The following is a 22,458-nucleotide window of genomic DNA, read 5'->3' on the forward strand; positions in this document are numbered from 1 at the left end:
TTTGCAAAGTGAAGCCCTAAATAAAAAGATGAGTCTTTTCAGTTCTTTCTAAAGGTCACTTTGCTGCAGATCATAGTAACCTTTAATTTGTGAGTCCCGAGGTACCAGAAACACCCATGTAATATAAACTGAGATTTTTCTTTATTTTGTTATCTAGCATTAAACAATAAAGTCCACTTTTTCAAATACACACATATTTTAAAATCAGAGGGACTATGTGTGTACATAATTCAGTAAAATTAGTCCCCCCAAATTTAACTTTTATTCTTATGAACAAAACTAAAAATAAAGAAAAGCTAAAACATTCAAGTGAGATTCTATATCAGCCAAAAGACTAGGATGGACAAAAAGGGTTTCTTTGTTGTTTTTACATTGAAATTCTCATATGACAGCATAATACTATAGGACGTATTTTTATTTGTTTGTATTTCACTTAGATACAGAATATATTATGTAGTTTATAATTGCATTGTATTACTTTTAAGTACATTAACATGTCTTAATTTATATCACAGATTACACAGATGGTGGTACAATTTCTGAACAATAAAAAACTAACTCCAAAAAAAGTGTTGATTTGAATACATTATCAAAAGTACTACAAAAAAAAAATCCAAAGTCAAATAGCAAACAGACAAAAAAGCCTACAAAAATAAGATGTATGCATTTTAATATATAAACAGAGCTTACCAACAAATCAGAAGATTTAAGAAAATACTCAAGTTAAAAAATATATAGACAAATTTTTAAAAGGTTTAATTCACAAATCATACGTCAAATTTGTTTACATTTTCAATTTCCACCTTATTCCTAATCATCAAAAGTTTTCTCTCTCCTGGATTAAAAAACAGTCTTCTGGTAGTTTTGACTCTTGCTTCTTTCTAATCAGTCTACTATCCATATATCAGGCAAAATAATCTTAACACCTTAATTTGGTCATGATCCTCCCCCCAATATAAAAGTTTTAATTGAGTACCATTACCTTCAGATCAGATTCGAAATTCCAACCTATGGTTAAATTATCTTTCATGAGGTTGTGATAGTTAATTTTAGGTATCATTGTGACAATATACCCAGACATCTGGTAAAACACACCTGGATGTATCTGTGAGGGTATTTGTGGAGGGGATTGTCATTTGAATCAGTGGACTAAGTGAGTACCTTCAAATTGGCTGCAGGCCTGGATAGAACAAAAACAGAAAAGAAAGGCAAATTTGATTTCTCTTTATTCTGAAGCTGGGATGTCGATTTCTCCTGCCCTTGGATATCAGAACTCCAATTCTCTAGCCTTCAGACTCTGGGGCTTGCACCAGTGGACCCCCAGGTTCTCAGGCTTTGGGCCTCAGACTGAAACTTACACCAACTTAGGCTTTCAGACTTGGACTGAGCCACACTACTGGCTTCTCTGGTTCTCCAGCTTGCAGATGGTCTGTCATGGTCTGTCACTTCTCAGCCTCCATAGTAATATGATTCAATTCCCCTAATAAATCCCCTCTCATCTATCTGTCTGTCTATCCTTCTATATATCCTGTTGGTTCTGTTTCTCTGGAGAACACTGAACAATTCAGAGGCTGTTCCTACAGACCACTCTGATTTCTTCCCCTGCCTCTCTTCTTTCCCCTAGCTAGCTCAGCTGTATCAATCTTATATATGTTCATTGAATACTCCAAGCTTGTTCCTGTCTCAGTCTTATTTACTCTCTTTGTAAAGCTCTTCCCTGACAATGACAAATTGACTCACTCAGCTTAATTCTGATCTCTGCTGAAATACTCCTAGTTCTTTCTCATCACATGGCCCTAGGATATGCTGTTAAATCTTTCTTAAACTACCTTTTTCTTTTCAAATATCCAGCTTCTTATCATTTTTCTGTTTGCCAATTATACTAAACTTTGTAGAGACAACCTTCATAAAATTTGTGTTTAAAATAGGAATTTCCTCTTCTCTACTCAGAAATTATAAGAAACAATATGATCAATGAGAAAAAACTTAAATTTTATCTTCTATAGTAGATGTAAATGTTTATGCTGCAGGCAGAATTCTGAGATGTCCCCCAAGTTTCCTGCATCTTGATGTATATACCCCATATAATAGCCTTTCCTTAAGTGTGGGTGTAACATGAGAATACGATGGACTATCACTCCCATGATTAGGTTACTAATCAGTTGAATTTGAGTTAATCAAGAGGGAAATTACCTAGGATGAGCCTGACCCAACCCAGTGAGGCCTTTTAAAAAGGTGAAGCATCAGATAGACATTGTCCTGTTAATTCAAAAATGAAGAAAAGTACCATGTTTTAGAGAAAGTAATATGGCAGGATTGGTGGGAGGACCCTAGGAGCTGAGGGTCTCGGTCCTACAACTTCAGAAAACTGAATTCTTCCAACAACCAGTAAGTTTGGAGAGGACCTTGAGCCTTAGATGAGATAGAAGCCTCTGCCATTTTCTTGATTTCAGCCTGATAAGACCCTGAGCAGCTGTGCCTGGAATTCTGACCTACAGAATTGTGAGAAAATAAACGCATATTGCTTTAAACTGCTAAGATCCTGGTACTCTGTTACATGGCAATAGAAAAATAACACAATCTGTATGAAACATATATTAAAAAGGGCTTTCAAATTCAGGAGAAGTCTAACAAGAAGTATAAAAATAGGCCAGAAGGTAAGGTCCACAGTCATTCTTCCATTCTTCTCTAAAGTATATAATACATTTAGGAAAAAAAAAATAAAAATCAACAACCCCAGCACAACAATGAGAACTGCTTGTACAGGCTGACATTTGAGATGTTACTGGACCTTAATTTTTAATCCATGGAGAATTAGGGACATCAGATTTAAATAATACATGACAAATGGAGAGTTGTGAGTAGCCTGAAAGTTGCTGACTTCTGCTAGATAAGGATGAAATAAACTAACCTATCTCTATATAAACTTCTGTTATTAGGGACTTAGGCAAGAATGGGAAGAATTCTAGCTGGCCTACAACACGGCCCTAATCCTTCTCATTAAAATAGTTGGTCAAGGAATATCTCATAAGAGAAATAATTACCAAAAAGAAACTAGTCTACTATCTATACAAAAATATAATTTAAAAACAAAGAAAGAAATGGAGCATGAAAAAAAAAACCAAATATGGCAGTTGGAGAAGACTTCATCTGCCATTTATCAAAGAACTATGAAAAAGACTGTAGTCTTATGTTCAAATACTTTGGAAAATAAAAGCACAAAGTAGATTTTAGAGACACTAATGGTAAAACAACATTGGGAGATAAAACCTTACCTGTAGAGCTCAAGAAAAAATATAAAATATAAAATATTTTTATTTATTTTTTTATTGTTATGAATATTCATGAGATACAAAGCTGATTGTCACCCTTCATGCCCAAGACGTGAAGGCCAGATTCATACTGGCAGCATACCAATTACCACACATTGCGTTTGTACCATGTCCCCCACCCAATTATCTCCAACCTCCCTCCGCCTCCCCCTTTTCCCCCACTCCACTTTGTAGTCCAAGGTCTGTTCTCTCCCTCTGCAAGGCCAACACACTACTCTGGTCTGTCTTTCCTTCCTTCTTTCTCTCTTAGCTCCCACTATGAGTGAGTACAAACAGTTTTTATCCCTCTGTGCTTTGCTTATTTCACTCAACGTTAAGTTTCTCTAGGCACATGGTGGTTGTTCCAAATGGGAGAATTTCATTCTTTTTTATGGCAGAGTAGTACTCCATGGTGTATATATACCAGAGTTTCCTTACCCCAATCATCCATTGATGGACATTTAGTATGGTTTCATATCTTGACCATTATAAACAGAGCTGCAATGAACATAGGAGTGCAGGTATCCCTTCAACATGATGATTTCCATTCCTCTGGGTATATACCTAGAAGTGGGATTGTGGGATTGTATGGAAGATCTATCTGTAGTTGTTTCAGAAAACTCCATACCATTTTCCATAGTAGTTGTACTAATTTACAGTCCCATCAACAGTGCAGGAGCATTTTCTTCTCTCCACACCCTCACCAGCATTTGATATTCACCGTCTTTTTGATTATAACTGGGGTGAGGTGGTATCTCAGTATAGTTTTAATTGGCATTTCCTGATGACTAGTGATGTTGAGCATTTTTTGATGTGCCTGGTGGTGATTTGTATGTCATAGGAATAAACAGTTTTATGTTTGTAGAATTCAGAAGGGAGAGATATCTATCACAAAAGCAGGTTAAAAAAATAGCAACGTATTAATAATTTCTTAAAATCTTAACATGGGCTACAGTGGAAGTTGTGAATGTCTTGGAGTCCACATCACATGAAAATACTAAATATGCTTACCAGCTGAGACTCCATTGGTTATACAAGAAAGAATTTGGGTAGAACAGGAAAATTGAAAGAGCCTCTTCTTTGTGTCACACAGGCATAGAACTCTATGAGCTTTCCAGACTACCTTCAAAAGAAACAACCATGCCACTGTTAGTACTAGGCAAAAATATGCTGAACTAGGGATGGGGTAGAAACAAAGTCCATCTGACATTGAGGGAAGGACAGAAAAACCACACAAGCTAAGTATCCTGCATTAATACAAAGTAGATGATTGCCACTGTTGGGGCAATCATTTTTTTCAAAGTCCATTATCTTAATGATAGAAGGCAGAGTCAGGTTACCAGAGAGACAAGGGCAGAAAAACAGAAAAGACTGAAGCCATAAGGCCAGGTACATGGGACCTGCATAAGATTGAGGCTGAAGCAGAAGAATCAAGAAAAGTCCCTTGACTTTCCCAACCATAAACTCAAACCAAATAACAAGTAAGAGCAGACTATCTCTGGGAGAGAAAAAGAGCTTGGGGACAGTCTCACTCTGGGGTACAAATGTGAATCACCTGCTAAAAGCTGACAGTGAAAGAAAAACACTAAGAAAAAAAAATTCTGTATTCTAGGCCCCATATAAAATACAAGATAACATCAGCCCATTATACAAGAAATTTTTTGTCTATAGTGACTGTATTGACTCAAGCTCCGACAATAACAGGTTGACAGAAGAAAAGGCATTTCATTTGTAAATCATAAAATTATATGGGTGCAAATTATGTAAATTATATTTACTTCAGTTTCCACTCTCCTTTTAATGCAACATTTAGAATTATTAAAAGTTACAAGACCCACAAAAGGCTGAGCAAAATAATTTGTTGTTAAGAGATAGAGCAGACAATAGAATTAGGCTCAGAAAAGACTCAAATGCTGAAACTATGAGAAAGAGACTTAATTTTAATAAGTTAAATCATCTAAGAGAGTACGTGGACAATACATAAAGACATTGAGAATTTCAACAGAAAGAGGAAAACTATAAAACAGAGTCAAATATAAAACCAAAAAATTAGATATAAAAACCTGGCATTAGATATAAAGATTTTTTAACAGGCTAATTATCAGAATTGACCCAATAGAAAAAATAATAGTGAACTTAAAGATCAATGAAAACTACCATATTAAAACAAAAAAAATCAAAAGGAATTAAAAAAACAACAGAAATTTCAAGAGCTGTATAGTATATTAAATGGTCTAACAATCACGTAATTGGAGTCTCAACAGTAGAGAGTAAACAAGTGAAAAAAGTTGAAAATATAATAGCTGAGATATTTTCATAATTAGTAAAAAAACAATAATCCATAGGATTAAGAAGCTCAAAGAAACTAAAGAAGAAACTATATGAAGAAAAACACAGGGCTATCTTAGTCAAACTGCTGAAAACCAAAGACAAAGAGAAAAATTTTAAATACTTTTAAATTAAAAAGAAATAATACATCCAGAGGGGGAAAATATAAGAATTATAACAGATTTCTCATCAGAAACTATGCAGGCCAAGAAACAATAATAAAATCTTTAAAAAATTAAAAAATAAACTGTCAACCTAGAATTCTGTACCCAGCATAAATACATTTAAAAAATAAAGTATAAAAACTTTCTAAGACAAACAAGAGCTCAAATAATAAATTACTAGGACATCTGCATCACAAGAAATAATAAAGATCATTGAGAATAAAGCATATAATAAAATAATTGTCATTTATGACAAATGTAGCAAATAGTAGAATATATAATAAAAAACCAGAACATAAGAAAGATGACATGAAAATGTTGTAAGGTATTTATCCTATGAGAGTATTTCAAAAATTTCATGAAAAATAGAATTGAAAGATAAAACAATTAGATAGGAGGAATACATTCTGGTGTCCTAAGGTGACACCAGCTAATAATATTTTATTGTATATTTAAAGATAGCCCAATGTCGGTCCACCACCAGCTGATCCGAACAGCCCTTGCCTTGCTATCAGTCTCTCCCTTGGTGTCCCTTCTGGTGGGTGGGCCAATTGCCCAGATTCCTCTTTCCCAGGTCCCCATTGAAAGGAGATGGAGGAAGAGAGCCGTGAAGAGAGGTGAGCACAGCCGCCAGCCCCAACCAGCCCGTTAAAAGACACTCAGATGCGGCGGGGGTTCTGTCAAGCAGTTCCGTTTATTATCACACAAGCACTTGCTTTTAAAGGCAAATGGGGAAGGGAGGTTTTTTTTTTTTTTTTTTTTTTTTTTTTTTTTTTTTTTTTTTTTTTTTTTTTGTCGTTTTTTCGTGACCGGCACTCAGCCAGTGAGTGCACTGGTCATTCCTATATAGGATCCGAACCCACGGCGGGAGCGTCACCGCGCTCCCAGCGCAGCACTCTACCGAGTGCGCCACGGGCTCGGCCCGGGAAGGGAGGTTTTTACGTCCTCCAATCAGCTTAAAGGTTACAAGAGCATGCATCCTGTCTCAATGCCTAGCTATTGCAATCACGCAGTGTTCACGAGCGCGGAAGCGCGTATTTGGCCTATAAGGGCTAAGGCGAGGTTGCCGCGGATACTCCCACCCTACTTCCTCCCTGCACCGTCTTAGGCTGCCACATTAATAGGCCCTTGTGGGCCCATAATGGTGCTGCTAGTAATGTCACTTAAGGTGGCGTTAGTTTTTAAGGTCCGACAGCCCAAAAAGGATCTTGATTATTAGAACCACAAAGAAAAAAATAAATATTTAGGTGAAAGATATACTGACTACTCTGATTAGATGGTTATACAAGAAATGCAGGTGTTAAAACAATAAACTGTACCCCACTAACATGTATAATAAAAATAAATAAATAAAATTTCTAAAAAAGAAAGATAATACAAATCTTTTCACAAACAGAAGTACCACTGTATATGTGAAGTGGCATAATAATATCTGAATATAGACTATAATAATTTAAAGATGTATACTGTAAATCCTAAAGCAGCCACTTAAAAATAGACAGGAAGAATAACAAATGAACCAAGAGTGGAGATAGAATCATAAAAAACATTTATTTCAGAAGTAGGCAGCAGAACAGAAAAAAAAAAAGTGAACAAAGAACAAGGAAATATATACATCAAAAGCAAGATATTTGATTATGTTAACTAAATTAAATGTAAACGAATAAAACACACAAATTATACAGCAGAGATTGTTAGATTGGATAAAAAAGCAATACTAGGCTGTATGCTGCTTACTAAAAAGTAAATAGAATTTTAAAAAAAGAAAGAATAGAAATATTTATACTATAAAAACATTAGTCATAAGCTGAGGTTGTTATGTTCATATGAGACAAAGTAGACTTCAAAACAAAGCATATTACCAGAAATAAGGAAAGACATAACATAATGATAAAAGGGCCAATTCATTAAAAACAACAAAAACATCCTAATGTATACACCTAATCATAGCTTTGAAATACAGAACAAAACTATTTAACTTGAAAAAAAAATAGACTTCAACACATCTCTCAATAGCTCATAAAACAATTAGAAATAAAATCAGGAAAAACATAGTATATGACTATTTGATCAATACTTTCAACCCACTTAATTTAACTAACATTTTAAAACACTTTACCAACAATAGCAGAATATAAATTCTTTCCAAGTGTTCATAAACATTCACAAAGATAGAGTATATTTTGGGCTGATAAGCAAATCTCACATAATTTAAAAGAATTAAAATAATACAAATTTTATTATCCGAACATAAAAAAATTGAACTTAGATATAATTTTTTTAATATGAAAAAATTTTACTGTTTGAACATTAAACTACATTCTTCTATATAAACTATGAATCAAAAACATAATAAATAAATCAGACAATATTAAAAATTAAATTAAAATTCAATACTTCAAAGATGTTAGATGCAGCTAAACTAATGTATCAGATGAAAATTTATATTGATAAATAAATAACCAAGTTCTCAAATAATCAAAGCTCCCAACTTTGGAAACTAACAAATTAAATTAAAATTTAAGTGAGCAGAAGGAAAGAAAGAAAATACAGCAAAAATTAGTAAAATAAAAACCAGAAAACTAATAGAGAAAAATCAATAAAATGAAATGTTATCAGAAAAGTTAGTAAATCTTTCAACAGAATAATTAGAAAAAAGAGAAAAAAATAAATTAAACTTAACAACATCAAGAAATAAAGAGTAAACATTACTATACATTTATGTTAACAGGATAATAACAGAATTTTATAAAAATATTATGCTAATAAATTTGATAACAGATGAAATGGACAAAGTCATTAAAATACAAGCTATCAAATTCACTTAAAAAGAGCTAGATAAACCAAATAGCTCTATATTAAAGAAATTGAATTGACAGTTAAAATATGTTTTACACATACTAAAAACCTCTAAGCCAGAAGCTTAACTGGTGAATTTTAACAATTTTTAAGCAAGAAATATTACAAATTCTTCACTAACTTTTCTAAAATATAAAGTAGAAAAATACTAAGTCATTTTATGAGGCCAATACTAACCTTTATCATAATTGTACAGACTTTGAAAAATCTTAGAACAATAATCCTTATGAATATAGGCTTGAACACTTTAACCACATATTAAATCAAATTAGCTATATATTAAAATAATACATAATGAACAAATGGGATTTAATGTAACATTAGTTCAAAATTTGAAAATAATTGTGACAGTTGATTTGGGGTGTTGACTTGCTGGATTAAGAGATACTCAGATAGTTGGCAAAACACTGTTTATTCTCAGTGCTTCCACTGGCACTGAGTCTGTCCCTTTTCTGCTGAATGGGAAACCCAGCTGGTTTTACATTTGATTAGAATGGTTAAGCGGCCCCATATGTGTCTGTGAGGGTGTTTGCAGAAGGGATTGGAGCATGATTCAGAATTGAGTTGGGAAAATCTGCCCTCAACAGGGGCAGGCACCATCCAGTCAGCTGGCGGGAAGTGGGGGGTGCCTGGATGGAACAAAAAAGAGGAGAAAGAGCTAATTTTTTTTCTATCTCTTCTCAAGGCAGTACACCCTTCTTCTCCTGCCCTTAAACTTCAGAATCAGACTGAGAGTTTCACCATCAGTTTCCTTATTTCTAATGCCTTCAAACTGGTACTGAGGAATGCTACTGGCTTCCCTGATTCTCCAGCTTACAGATGGACTATCGTAGGACTTCCAAGCCTCCATAATCAAATAAGCCAATCCCCTATTAAATTTCTTCTCATCTCTCTCTCTCTCTCTCTCTCTCTCTCTCTCTCTCTCTCTCTCTCTCTCTCTCTCTCTCTCCATATATCTATATATCTTCATCATTTCTAACTCTCTGGAGAACCCTGAATTAAACATAAATCAATGCAATTTGCCACAAGTACAGATTAAAATATACATATATATCAGCAGATGCAGAAAAAAACAATTGACAAAATTTAATAATTATTCATGGTAAGAAAATTTTTCAGTGCCTGAGGAATAGAAGAAATCTCCCTTATTCTGATAAAGGACATCAAGAAGAAACCAACTATTATTATAATACTTAATAGTAAAAGACTAAATGCATTACTCCTAAGATTTGAAAGACAGATAAGATGTCTGTTCTCACTTCTATTCAACAACATACTGGAGTTACTAGCCCAAAAATGTAACTATCTATTTAATTCTGGAATAAATATGAATTATTCAGGTTTTCAGGGCTTTTTTAGTGAATTTGATAGGGTGTACCTTTCAGAAACTTTGTCCATAACATCTAGATTATTAAATAAAGCAAGAAAAAAAGAAACTTAAAAGAATACAGATTAAGTATAAGATGTTCTATGTAAACCTCATGGTAGCCAAAAAAAAAAAATCTTTTATAGAAGCATAAAACAAAGAAAAGCAATGACTCAAAGCGTACTACTACAGAAAAGCATTAAAGCCCAAAGGCAGACTCATAGCAAGCAAGCAAGAAACAAAGAATCTGCAAAACAATCATAAAACAAATAACAAAATGGCAGTAGTATGTCTCTACCTATCAGTAATTACTCTGAATGTAAACAGATTAAATTGTCCATAAAAAGACATGGATGGCCTGACAGAATTTAAAACAAACAAACAAACAAAACAAAAAACAAAAAAAACCCAACACACAGCTATCACCTCACTTTTAAGGACATACATAGACTGAAAAAAGAAGGAGGGAAAACGACATTCAACACAAATGGAAACCAAAAGAAAGCAGGCATAGCTATACTTACATCAGACAAAATAGACATTAAGTCAAAGCACCTTAAAGAAAACCTAGGGGAAACACCCCAGGAAGTAGGAGTGGGTACAGACTTCATGAATAGGACCTAAAAAGCAGAAGAAACTATAGGAAAAGTAAACAAATGAGATTATATCAAATTAAAAAGCTTCTGCACAGCAAAATAAACAATCAATATAGTAAAAAGACAACCAACAGAGTGGGAGAAATATTTGCAAAATATACATCTAACAAAGGATTAATATCCATAATATATAAGGAATTTAAGCAACTTTACAGCAAAAAGACAACCCAATTAAAAAATGGGAAAAGGAGTTGAATAGGCATTTCTCAAAGGAAGGCATGCAAATGGCCAACAGACGAATGAAAAATGCTCAACCTCACTCAGCATCCAGCAAATGCAAATCAATAGCACTTTGAGATACCATTTCACTCCAGTTAGGATGGTTAACATCCAAAAGATTGAGAATGATAAGTGCTGGTGAGGTTGCAGAGAAAAAGGAGCTCTCATACACTGTTGGTGGGACAGCAAAATGGTGTGGCCTTTATGGAAAATGGTATGGGGTTTCCTCGAACAGTTACAGATAGATCTACCATATGACCCAGCTATTCCACTGTTGGGAATATACCCAGAGGAATAGAAATCATGCTGAAGGGATACCTGTACTCCAATATTTATTGCAGCTCTATTTACAATAGCCAAGAGTTGGAACCAGCCCAAAGGTCCATGATCTGATGACTGGATAAGGAAACTGTGGTATATCTTCACAATGGAATACTACTCTGCTATAAAAAAGAATGAAATACTGCCATTTGCAACAACATAGATGGACTTAGAGAAAATTATATTAAGTGAAACAAGTCAGGCACAGAAAGAGATATACCACATATTCTCATTTATTTGTGGGAGCTAAAAATAAATAAATAAATAAACACACAAACAAATCAAGGGTGGTGGGAAGAAGAAGACAGAATAACCACAAAAATTCCTTGAACTATTTAAGTCAAGTGAACAGAAATGATGTTGGGGGGAAGGGAGGGGGTGGAGACGAATAAGTAAAAGGGCATATAAATCAACTACAATGTATATTGAGAAGTAAAATTTTAAAAAATACTGCAAATAGAGAGAAAGAAGGACATTACGTAATGATAATAGGGTCAATTCATTAAGAGGATATAACCATTGTAAATTGTACCAAACACTAGAGCACCTAAATACATATAACAAATATGAAAGGATGTAAAGGAAGAGATGGATTACAATACAATAATAGTAGGAAACTTCAATACCCCACTTGCAACAATGGACAGATCATCCAGACAGAAAATTAATAAGAAAAAATAAGACCTGAACAACACTATAAACCAAATCAACCTAACAGACATTTACAGAACATTTCATCAAACAGTAACAGAATACACATTTTTCTCAAACACTCACAGAATATTTTTCAGAATAGATCACAAGTTAGGACACAAAACAAGCCTCAGCAAATATATAAAGATTGAGATTACCTCAAGTATCTTTTTCAAACTCAATGATATGCAACTAGAAATTAATACCAGTAGATGTTTTGAGAAATTCGCAAATGCATGAAAATTAACAAACATGCTCTTGAACAGTCAATAGGTAAATGAAGAAATTAAAGGAAAATTAAAAATGTATCTTTAGACACAGAAAAGTGGAAACACAGCACATCAAAACTTTTGGGACACAGCAAAAGCAACTCTAAGAGTAACAATAACAGAAATAAATGCCTACATCAAAAAGGCTGAAAGATCTGAAATAAACAACTTAACTTTACACCTCAAGGAACTAGAAGAAGAACAAATTAAGCCTGAAGTTAGTAGAAGGAAGAAAATAATAAATATAAAAGCAAAAATAAATAAAATAGGGACTAGAAAAACAGAAAATGGAGAGTTGGTTTTCTTTCAAAAAGATAAATAAAATCAAAAAACCTTTAGTAAGACTAAGAAATGAAAGAGAAATCATTATAACTGATACCAAAGAAATACAAAGGATCATAAAAGACCAGTATGAACAATTATACACCAAAAAATTAGTTAACCTAGAAAAAAAATTAATGGAGATATACCTAGAAACATACAACCTACCAAGACTAAATGACAAAGAAATAGAAAATCCAAACAGACTAATGATGAGTGAGAAGATTGTATCAGTGATAGAAAGTACCTTACCAAAGAAAAGCCCAAGCCTTGATGGCTTGATGGCTGAATTCCACCAAACATTTAAAGAATAACTAATAGCAAACCTCAAACTCTTCCAAAAATTGATGAGAATGAAATACTTCCAAACTCATTTTACAAGTCCAACATCACCCTGATAACAATGCCAGGCAAGAACACTACAAGAAACAAAAAATAAAATATGGCCAATATCCCTGATGAACATAAATGCAAAAATCCACAACAAAATACTAGCAAACCAAACTTGAGTACATGTTAAAAGGATTGACCACCATGATTACGTGGGATTTATCCCAGGGATGCAAGAATAGCTCAACATATGCAAATCAATTAATGTGATCCATCAAATTAAGAGAACAAAAGACAAAACCATATGATCATCACGTTAAATGAAAAAAAGGCATTCGATAAAATTCAACATTCTTTCTAACATAGCATTAAAATTCCTGGCCAGAGCAATTAGACAAAAGAAGGAAATAAAACTCATCCAAATTAGAGAGGAAGAAGTTATATTGTCTGCTTATAGATGACATCATCTTACATGTAAAAAACCCTAAAGACTCCATCAAAAATAAGTATTAGAACTAATAAACAAATTTAGCAAAGTTGCAGGGCACAAAATCAACATACAAAATTAGTATTATTTCTATACACTAACAATGAACTATCCAAAAAGGAAATCAAGAAAACAATCCCATTTACGATAGCTAGAAAAAAAGTAAAATACTTAAAAATAAATTTAACCATGGAAGTAAAAGATCTGTACACTAAAATCTATAAAACATTGATGAAAGAAATTGAAGACGCATATGAATAGAAAAATATACTGTGTTCGTGGATTGGAAGAATTAATATTAAATGTTCATACTACCCAAAGTGATCTACAAAAGAAATGTAATCCCTATCAAAATCTCAATGTCATTTTTCACATAAATTAAAAGAAAAACAGTCCTAAACAATCTTGAGCAAAAACAGCAATGCTGGAGGCATTACACTACTTGCTTTCAAAATCTACTGCAAAACTATAGTAATCAAAACAGTATAAAAACATAAACATAGAACAATGGACTAGAATAGAGAGCCTAGAAATGAACCATTGCTTTTATGGTCAATTGATTTTTGGCAAAGATGCCAAAACACCCAGTCTTGATGCCAAGACTCTTCAATAAATGGCATTGGGGAACCTGGAAATCCACACGCTAAAGAATTAAATCAGACCCTCATCTCACATCATACACAAAATCAAATAAAACTATGTTAACGTCTTAAAAGTAAGATGTGAAACTGTAAAACTAATAGTAGAAAACATGGGGGGAAATCTCCATGACATTTGTTTTGTCAAGATTTTTTTATATGAAATAAAAGCAAAAATAAAATAACAGGATTGCATCAAACTGAAATGTTTCTGCACAGAAAAGGAAACAATTAACAGAGTGAAGCAACAATCTATGGAATGGGAGAATATATTTGCAAACCAAATGTCTTATAAAGGGTTAATATCCAAAATATATAAAAAACAAAAAAACAATAATCAAGAACACAACCTAACTGAAAAATGGGCAAAAGACCTGAATCGACATTTCTCCAAAGAAGGCATAGACATGGACAACGGGTTTATTTTTTAAAAAAATGCTCAACATCACTTATCATCAGGGAAATGTAAATTAAAATCAAGAGATCACCTCACACTTGTTAGAATGGCTATAATAAAAATGACTAAACATAAGTGTTGACAAGGATGTGGAGAAAAGCAAACACTGGAATACTGTTGGTAGAAATGTAAATATGAAATGTAAAATGAATTTATGAAAAATAGTATTAGCAGTTTCTCAAAAATCAAAAATTGAACTACCATGTAATTCTGCAGTCTTCTGGGTATACGTCCAGAGGATTTTAAATCAGCATATCAATAAAAAGTCAGCATTTTCATGTTCATTACAGCATTATTCACAATAGTGAAGACATGAAATCAACCTAAGTGGCCATTTATGGATGAATGGATAAAGAAAATGTGGTTATACACAATGGAATACTATTCAGTGTTTTAAGAAAAAGAAAATCATGCCATTTGAGACAACATGGATGAGCCTGGAGAACATCATGTTAAATGAAATAAGCAAGGCACAGAAAGAAAAATACCACATGATCTCACTTGTATATAGAATCTGATCAAGCCCAACTCATCAAAACAGAGAGTAAAGTGATGATTACCAAAGTCTCAAGGGTGAAGGGGTTGGGAGATGTTGTCAGAGGACAAAAAATTTCAGTTAGATAAGAGGAGTAAGTTCAAGAGTTTTATTACGTATCACAGGGACTATAGTTAATAACAATATATTGTATACTTGCAAATTGCTAAAATAGATTTTGCATCCTTGCCACAAATGTAAAATAAGTTTGTGAAATAATGCATGGGATAAATAGCTTTATTTACCTAATCCACATGTATACATATATCAAAACATCACATTGCACACTAAAATACATAAATCTTGTCAATTTAAAAACAAAGATAACAATCATAAATATGTAGGCACCCAATGTTAGAGCAGCCAGATTTATAAAACAAACTCTATTAGACCTAAAGAAGGAAATAGACACTAATACCATAATAGCAGGGGACCTGAACAACCCACTGTCAATATTAGACAGATCATCTAGGCAAAGAATCAGTAGAGAAACACAAGATCTAAACAAGACACTAGACCAATTGGAATTGGCAGATATCTACAGAACATTCCACCCAACAACCTCAGAATATTCATTCTTCTCATCAGCACATGGATCATTCTCCAGGATAGATCACATATTAGGTCACAAATCAAGTCTCAATAAATTCAAAAAAATTGGAATTATCCCATGTATCTTCTCAGACCACAATGGATTAAAACTAGAAATTAATAACAAACGAAACTCTGGAAACTATACAAACACATGGAAATTAAACAGCATTCTACTTAATGACATATGGGTCCAAGAAGAAATCAAGCAGGAAATCAAAAAATTTATTGAAACTAATGAAAACAATGATACATCATACCAAAACCTGTGGGATACTGCAAAAGCAGTATTGAGGGGAAAATTTATTGCATTAAATGCTCACTTCAGAAGAATGGAAAGATGGCAAGTGAACAACCTAACACTTCACCTTAAAGAACTAGAAAAACAAGAACAATCCAAACCTAAAGTTAGCAGACGGAAAGAAATCATTAAGATCAGAGCAGAATTGAATGAAATTGAAAACCAAAAAACAATTCAAAAGATCAACGAATCAAAAAGTTGGTTTTTTGAAAAGATAAATAAAATTGACAAACCATTAGCATGGCTAACAAAAAAAAGAAGAGAGAAGACTCAAATAACAAAAATTAGAAATGAAAAAGGCGATATTACAACTGATTCATCTGAAATACAAGGAATCATGCGAGACTACTATAAACAACTATACGCCAACAAATTTGAAAATCTGGAGGAAATGGATAAATTTCTGGACACACACAAGCTCCCAAAACTGAACCGTGAAGATGTAGAAAATTTGAACAGACCAATAACAATAAAGGAGATTGAAGCTGTTATCAGAAGGCTCCCAACAAAGAAAAGCCCAGGACCAGATGGATTCACAGCAGAATTTTACCAAACATTCAAAGAGGAATTGACACCGATTCTTTACAAACTATTCCAAAAGATTGAAATGGACGCAAATCTCCCAAACTCATTCTATGAAGCAAACATCATCCTGATACCAAAACCAGGTAAAGATATAACCCAAAAAGAAAACTACAGGCCGATATCCTTGATGAATATAGATGCAAAAATCCTCACTAAAATACTAGCAAACAGAATACAGCAACACATACGAAAAATTATTCATCACGATCAAGTGGGATTCATCCCAGGGATGCAAGGTTGGTTCAACATATGCAAATCAATAAATGTGATACACCATATTAATAAACTCAAACACAAGGACCATATGATCATCTCTATAGATGCTGAGAAAGCATTTGATAAAGTTCAGCACTCATTCATGACAAAGACCCTCTATAAGTTAGGTATACAGGGAAAATATCTCAACATAATTAAAGCCATATATGCCAAACCCACAGCCAATATCATCCTGAATGGGGAAAAGCTGAAAGCTTTTCCTTTAAGAACAGGAACTAGACAAGGATGCCCACTCTCACCACTCCTATTCAACATAGTGTTGGAAGTACTAGCCAGAGCAATCAGAGAAGAGAAGGAAATAAAGGGCATCCGGATTGGAAAAGATGAAGTCAAACTGTCCCTGTTTGCAGATGACATGATCCTATATATCGAACAGCCTAAAACCTCTACAAAAAACTGTTGGAATTGATAAATGATTTCAGCACAGTAGCAGGATACAAAATCAACACACAAAAATCAGTAGCATTTCTTTTCTCCAATAGTGAACATGCAGAAGGAGAAATCAAGAAAGCCTGCCCATTTACAATAGCCACCAAAAAAATAAAATACTTAGGAATTGAGTTAACCAAGGAGGTGAAAAATCTCTATCATGAGAACTACAAAGCACTGCTGAGAGAAATTGGAGAGGATACAAGAAGATGGAAAGATATCCCATGCTCTTGGATTGGAAGAATCAACATAGTGAAAATGTCCATACTACCCAAAGTGATATACAAATTCAATGCAATCCCCATCAAAATTCCAAAGACATTTTTCTCAGAAATGGAGAAAACTATCAAGACATTTATATGGAACAATAAAAGACCACGCATAGCCAAAGCAATGCTGAGCAAAAAAAATAAAGCTGGAGGCATAACACTACCTGACTTTAAGCTATACTACAAAGCTATAATAACCAAAACAGTATGGTACTGGAATAAAAGCAGACACACTGACCAATGGAATAGAATAGAGAATCCAGAAATCAACCCACACACTTACTGCCATCTGATCTTTGACAAAGGCACCAAGCCTATTCACTGGGGAAGGGACTGCCTCTTCAGCAAATGGTGCTGGGATAACTGGATATCCATATGCAGGAGAATGAAACTAGATCCATACCTCTCACCGTATACTAAAATCCACTCAAAATGGATTAAGGATTTAAATATACACCCTGAAACAATAAAACTTCTTAAAGAAAACATAGGGGAAACACTTCAGGAAATAGGACTGGGCACAGACTTCATGAATACGACCCCAAAAGCATGGGCAACCAAAGGAAAAATAAACAAATGGGATTATATGAAACTAAAAAGCTTCTGCACAGCAAAAGAAACAATTAACAGAGTTAAAAGACAACCAACATAGTGGGAAAAAATATTTGCAAAATATACATCTGACAATGGATTAATATCCAGAATATATAAGGAACTCAAACAACTTTACAAGAAGAAAACAAGCAACCCAATTAAAAAATGGGCAAAAGAGATAGATAGGCATTTCTGAAAGGAAGATATACGAATGGCCAAGAGACATATGAAAAAATGCTCAACATCACTCAGCATTCAGGAAATGCAAATCAAAACCACACTGAGATATCATCTCACTCTAGTTAGGATGGCTAATATCCAAAAGACTGTGAATGATAAATCCTGGCGAGGTTGGGGAGAAAAAGGAACTCTCACACATTGTTGGTGGGACTGCAAAATGGTGCAGCCTCTATGGAAAATGGTATGGAGGTTCCTCAAACAATTGCAGATAGATCTACCATATGACCCAGCTATCCCACTGTTGGGAATATACCCAGAGGAATGGAAATCATCAATTCGAAGGTATACCTGTTCCCCAATGTTCATTGCAGCACTCTTTACAATAGCCAAGAGTTGGAACCAGCCCAAATGTCCATCATCAGATGAGTGGATACGGAAAATGTGGTACATCTACACAATGGAATACTACTCAGCTATAAAAACAAATGAAATACTGCCATTTGCAACAACATGGATGGACCTCGAGAGAATTATATTAAGTGAAACAAGTCAGGCACAGAAAGAGAAATACCACATGTTCTCACTTATTGGTGGGAGCTAAAAATTAATATATAAATTCACACACACACACAAAACCGGGGGGGGCGAAGAAGATATAACAACCACAATTACTTGAAGTTGATACGACAAGCAAACAGAAAGGACATTGTTGGGGGGGAGGGTGGAGAGAGAAGGGAGGGAGGTTTTGGTGATGGGGAGCAATAATCAGCCAAAATGTATATCGACAAAATAAAAGTAAAAAAAACAAAAAAAAAAACAAAGTTTGAAACCCTTAGAAAAATTACTCTGAAAAGCAGTCAACTATAAAAAATCATATGATATACAATAATTGGGGAAAAATCTATTTTATAGTTAAAAATCAAAATATATCATTTATATATAATAATAAAATAACTGGAGTTTAAATATATTTCATTAAATAAAGGTATCAGCAAAAATTAAGTTGTAGAGAAGAGAAATTAAGTAAAAATGTATTTATTTCATTTCTCTTTACTAATAATATAATCAATACTATTTAAAAAATAAAACAGTAAGCATGTAATCAGTTAAAGTTACACATATATTCACTGAAACAAAATATATTCTGTGTTATTATCACAAAAATAAATAGAACAAAGAACATACAACATAGCAAAAGAAGAAAAATAACATAAAAAAATATAACATGATGTTACTACATATTTCAAACCAAACACATCTATCAAATCGAAGGAAATATTTTTAATACAGTATTGGTGTATAAATTAATTTGCTTCCATACAGTGAAATATATAGAGAGAATATATGTAGCCTCTGAAGAATGAGGAAGCTGTATATATAAACTGCTAAGAATAGTCTTCAAGTAAAAATTTACAAAAAGAAATGGTGAGTGAGTTTGTTCACATTATTTAAAAAAAGAAATCACATGCACACAAACGTACAAACACACAGAATATCTTTGTAAAGATACAGAAGAAACAATGCATACTGATTTCCTTTAAAAATAAAATTTAGAAGAAAGTTGAGAGAGCTAATTTTTCAGTTTATGTTTTTATATATTTTAAATTTTGTGTAGGTACAAATTTTATCCCTTCAAATATAAACACCATAGTTTTGTTTGTTTGTTTGTTTGTTTTAAATGACCTAAGTCCCTGAAATAGAAGAGCAATTTATTTTTAATATTAGATTAACAATAGTTGTCTCATTATTCTCACATCCATATTCAAACTCACCTTCTCAGAAAGTTGCAAACCCATCTAACAGCTCTTACTAACCACTCAGAAAGGACTTACAACAGTAAAGTTGTCTGCATAGCAAAGATTAAAGAGTAGAAAACGCCAGTCAGAGGAATCCAGAAAGAAAGAAGGTTTTCAGTGATTGAAATATTTCCTGTCCATGGTTCAGGAATAAGACACTTCTTTTGGGAGCTGAGAAATGAAGATGAGAACCTTTGGTATCCACACTGGATGTCTGAGTTCCCTGCTGTGTTATTTTTGGCTAGTCTGATGCATCAGTTGGAGAAACAGGCCTGAGGAGGAGGAAGAAAGTCTCAGCCTCTGGTTGATGTCGAGCCTCAGGGTTAGGACTTAGGACTGAGTACAAATACACCCAAGGCCTGATTTGAATGGCAATGGACCAACTTGGAAAACTGATCACTTAGTATCACTTAGGCCTGTTATGAATGGCTAGGTCAGTTCCATCCCAGGGCTCTTGTATTGGAGACCCTTGAAAGGATGGGCATTATAGGTGAGAGGCTGAAACTTAAAGGGAGTAGCTCACAAAGATGGAATTAGAAGCCCTCAGCCTTCAGATAATTGACATGACTCCACCTTTAAGGGCAGCCGGGTTGAGTAAATCCCTAATAATTTTGGGTTAGGTAAGATCTTAACTCCTATAAGTCATAGTAGAAGCTATAGGTTCTACTTTTTAGAATCTAGGCACAGCAGAGACCCAAGAGTCTGGGACACTTACAGAAAGTGGCAGAACACATGGTCTTCAAAGATCTGCTTCTCTCTTGCTGGGAAGATCTTGTCACAAATTGGGCAATTCAAACAAAGGCTCTGCATGTACTGCTGCTCCATGGTGTGATCACAAATATCACCAGCAAAGTCTAGTTTGCAAATGGGGTATTTCTTGATGGTGAGCAGGTTGAGGGCAGAACTTTCTTGGGTGCCAGAATATGGGTTCCCATAGACAAGTCCAGGATTTTGTCCTGCATGTCCTTGATCTGAAGTTGGCACTTGATATGGCAAAGAGTCAAAATCCAGAGCCATGTAACTCAGCAATCTGCTGTTCTCCCTCTTCAAAAGACCGTTTTCTCTTTCCATTCTCTCTTTCTCTCTCTGCAGAGCATCACATATAATTTTGTTCTCACTCAGTCTTCTTGACAGGTCAAGGTCAAAGTTCTCCTCCATTAACTTTTGTTGTTTCATCGTTGAAGTTGTTTGTTTCCGCCTCATCTCCTCCACTGTCTGCTTGACCTTCTTCTGGTGCTCTCTCCGTTCAGTGAAACTGAGAAAGAGTTGTCCATTTTCCTTTTTCAGATGCTCCCACTGCTCTGTCTTATCTTCATCTCCCTGAACAAGCTTCTCCATTTCTTTCTCTTGAGTTGACAGCTGGGCCTGAAGCTGATCCACTCTGATTATCATTTTCTCATTTTCTGAGGACATCTCCTGGTTTTGTTCTTTCAGTTAAGCAGCTCTGTCTCCCAGCAGTCTTTCTGCTCTTTCACTTTCTGTTCCAACTTCTTACTGATGCTCTGAAGGGTTTCTAACTCCTCCTTCTTTCTTTGGTGCTCAGCCAGCATGTCTGAGTTCTGCTTCTGGAGGCTGACCCGGCTGTCCTGCAGCTCCTGGTTTTCTTTGCAAAGCTCCTTGTTGTGCTGCTCAATCTCTTCCACGACTCCCTGAGGGGTAAGGGAGGACCAGGATGTCCTCCTCATTTTCTGGACGGAATTGGAAAGGGATACTTGCTCCCGGGACCATACCATCCTGATCCACGTAGCAGAACTGGTAACACTCATCATCCTTGGGCAGGGTGATTCATCCTTGAATAGAACTTCCTGGTGTTTGGCTGATTCCTTGTTTAGGTCAATGGACAAAGTAAACCACATGAAGATGTAATACTCATGGGCTGTCTTCCATCTCACTCTAAAGATGCCAATCCAGTCCTTTCAACAGGGGATGAAATGCTGAGTGGGAGTGTAATGGCATGTGATGTCCCCTCCAGGGACATAGAACTTCTCCACACTGTTAAAGATGACCTGAGAGAAATTACAATGATCCAGCAAGACAGCAGATGTGGAGGGATCTTCTATTGTCTTTTCCATGGTGGTGGTCCAGGGGCAGCAGCCAGCAGGGGCACAACAGCGACAAGGCAGGGGCAAAGAGCATAGTTTTTAAGAAGTAAGCACAACTTTCTTTTCTGTCTCACCACCCTGTTCACTACTCTCAGAGAACCTAGAAAAATTCGCAGTAAAAAAATGCATTTGTTTTTATGTTTATTGTTTATGAGGCTTGTGAGACATTTGCTTTGTGTGGGCTGGGACCGAATATGTTCCCAACTGCACAGAGCATGGTCTGAAGTAAGATCTAAATATTCATACTTGAAAGAATAAATTAACATAACCAAGAGAATAAAGAGTAAGTGGTTGAATCAACCAAGAGATGAAAAGTCAATATGTTTTTTAAAAATTATTTATATTAGTTGGTAATCAAATACAAGTTAAAATTATAAGAAA

General features: G+C 34.5%; 1 pseudogene; it reads right to left on the bottom strand.

Moving 5' to 3' along the window:
• Nucleotides 1–20,686: 20,686 nt before the first annotated feature.
• Nucleotides 20,687–22,047, bottom strand: LOC134361248 (calcium-binding and coiled-coil domain-containing protein 2-like; annotated as a pseudogene).
• Nucleotides 22,048–22,458: the final 411 nt, after the last annotated feature.

The sequence above is a fragment of the Cynocephalus volans genome, chromosome 12 (genome assembly GCF_027409185.1).
Source record: "Cynocephalus volans isolate mCynVol1 chromosome 12, mCynVol1.pri, whole genome shotgun sequence".
Classification (NCBI taxonomy): domain Eukaryota; kingdom Metazoa; phylum Chordata; class Mammalia; order Dermoptera; family Cynocephalidae; genus Cynocephalus; species Cynocephalus volans.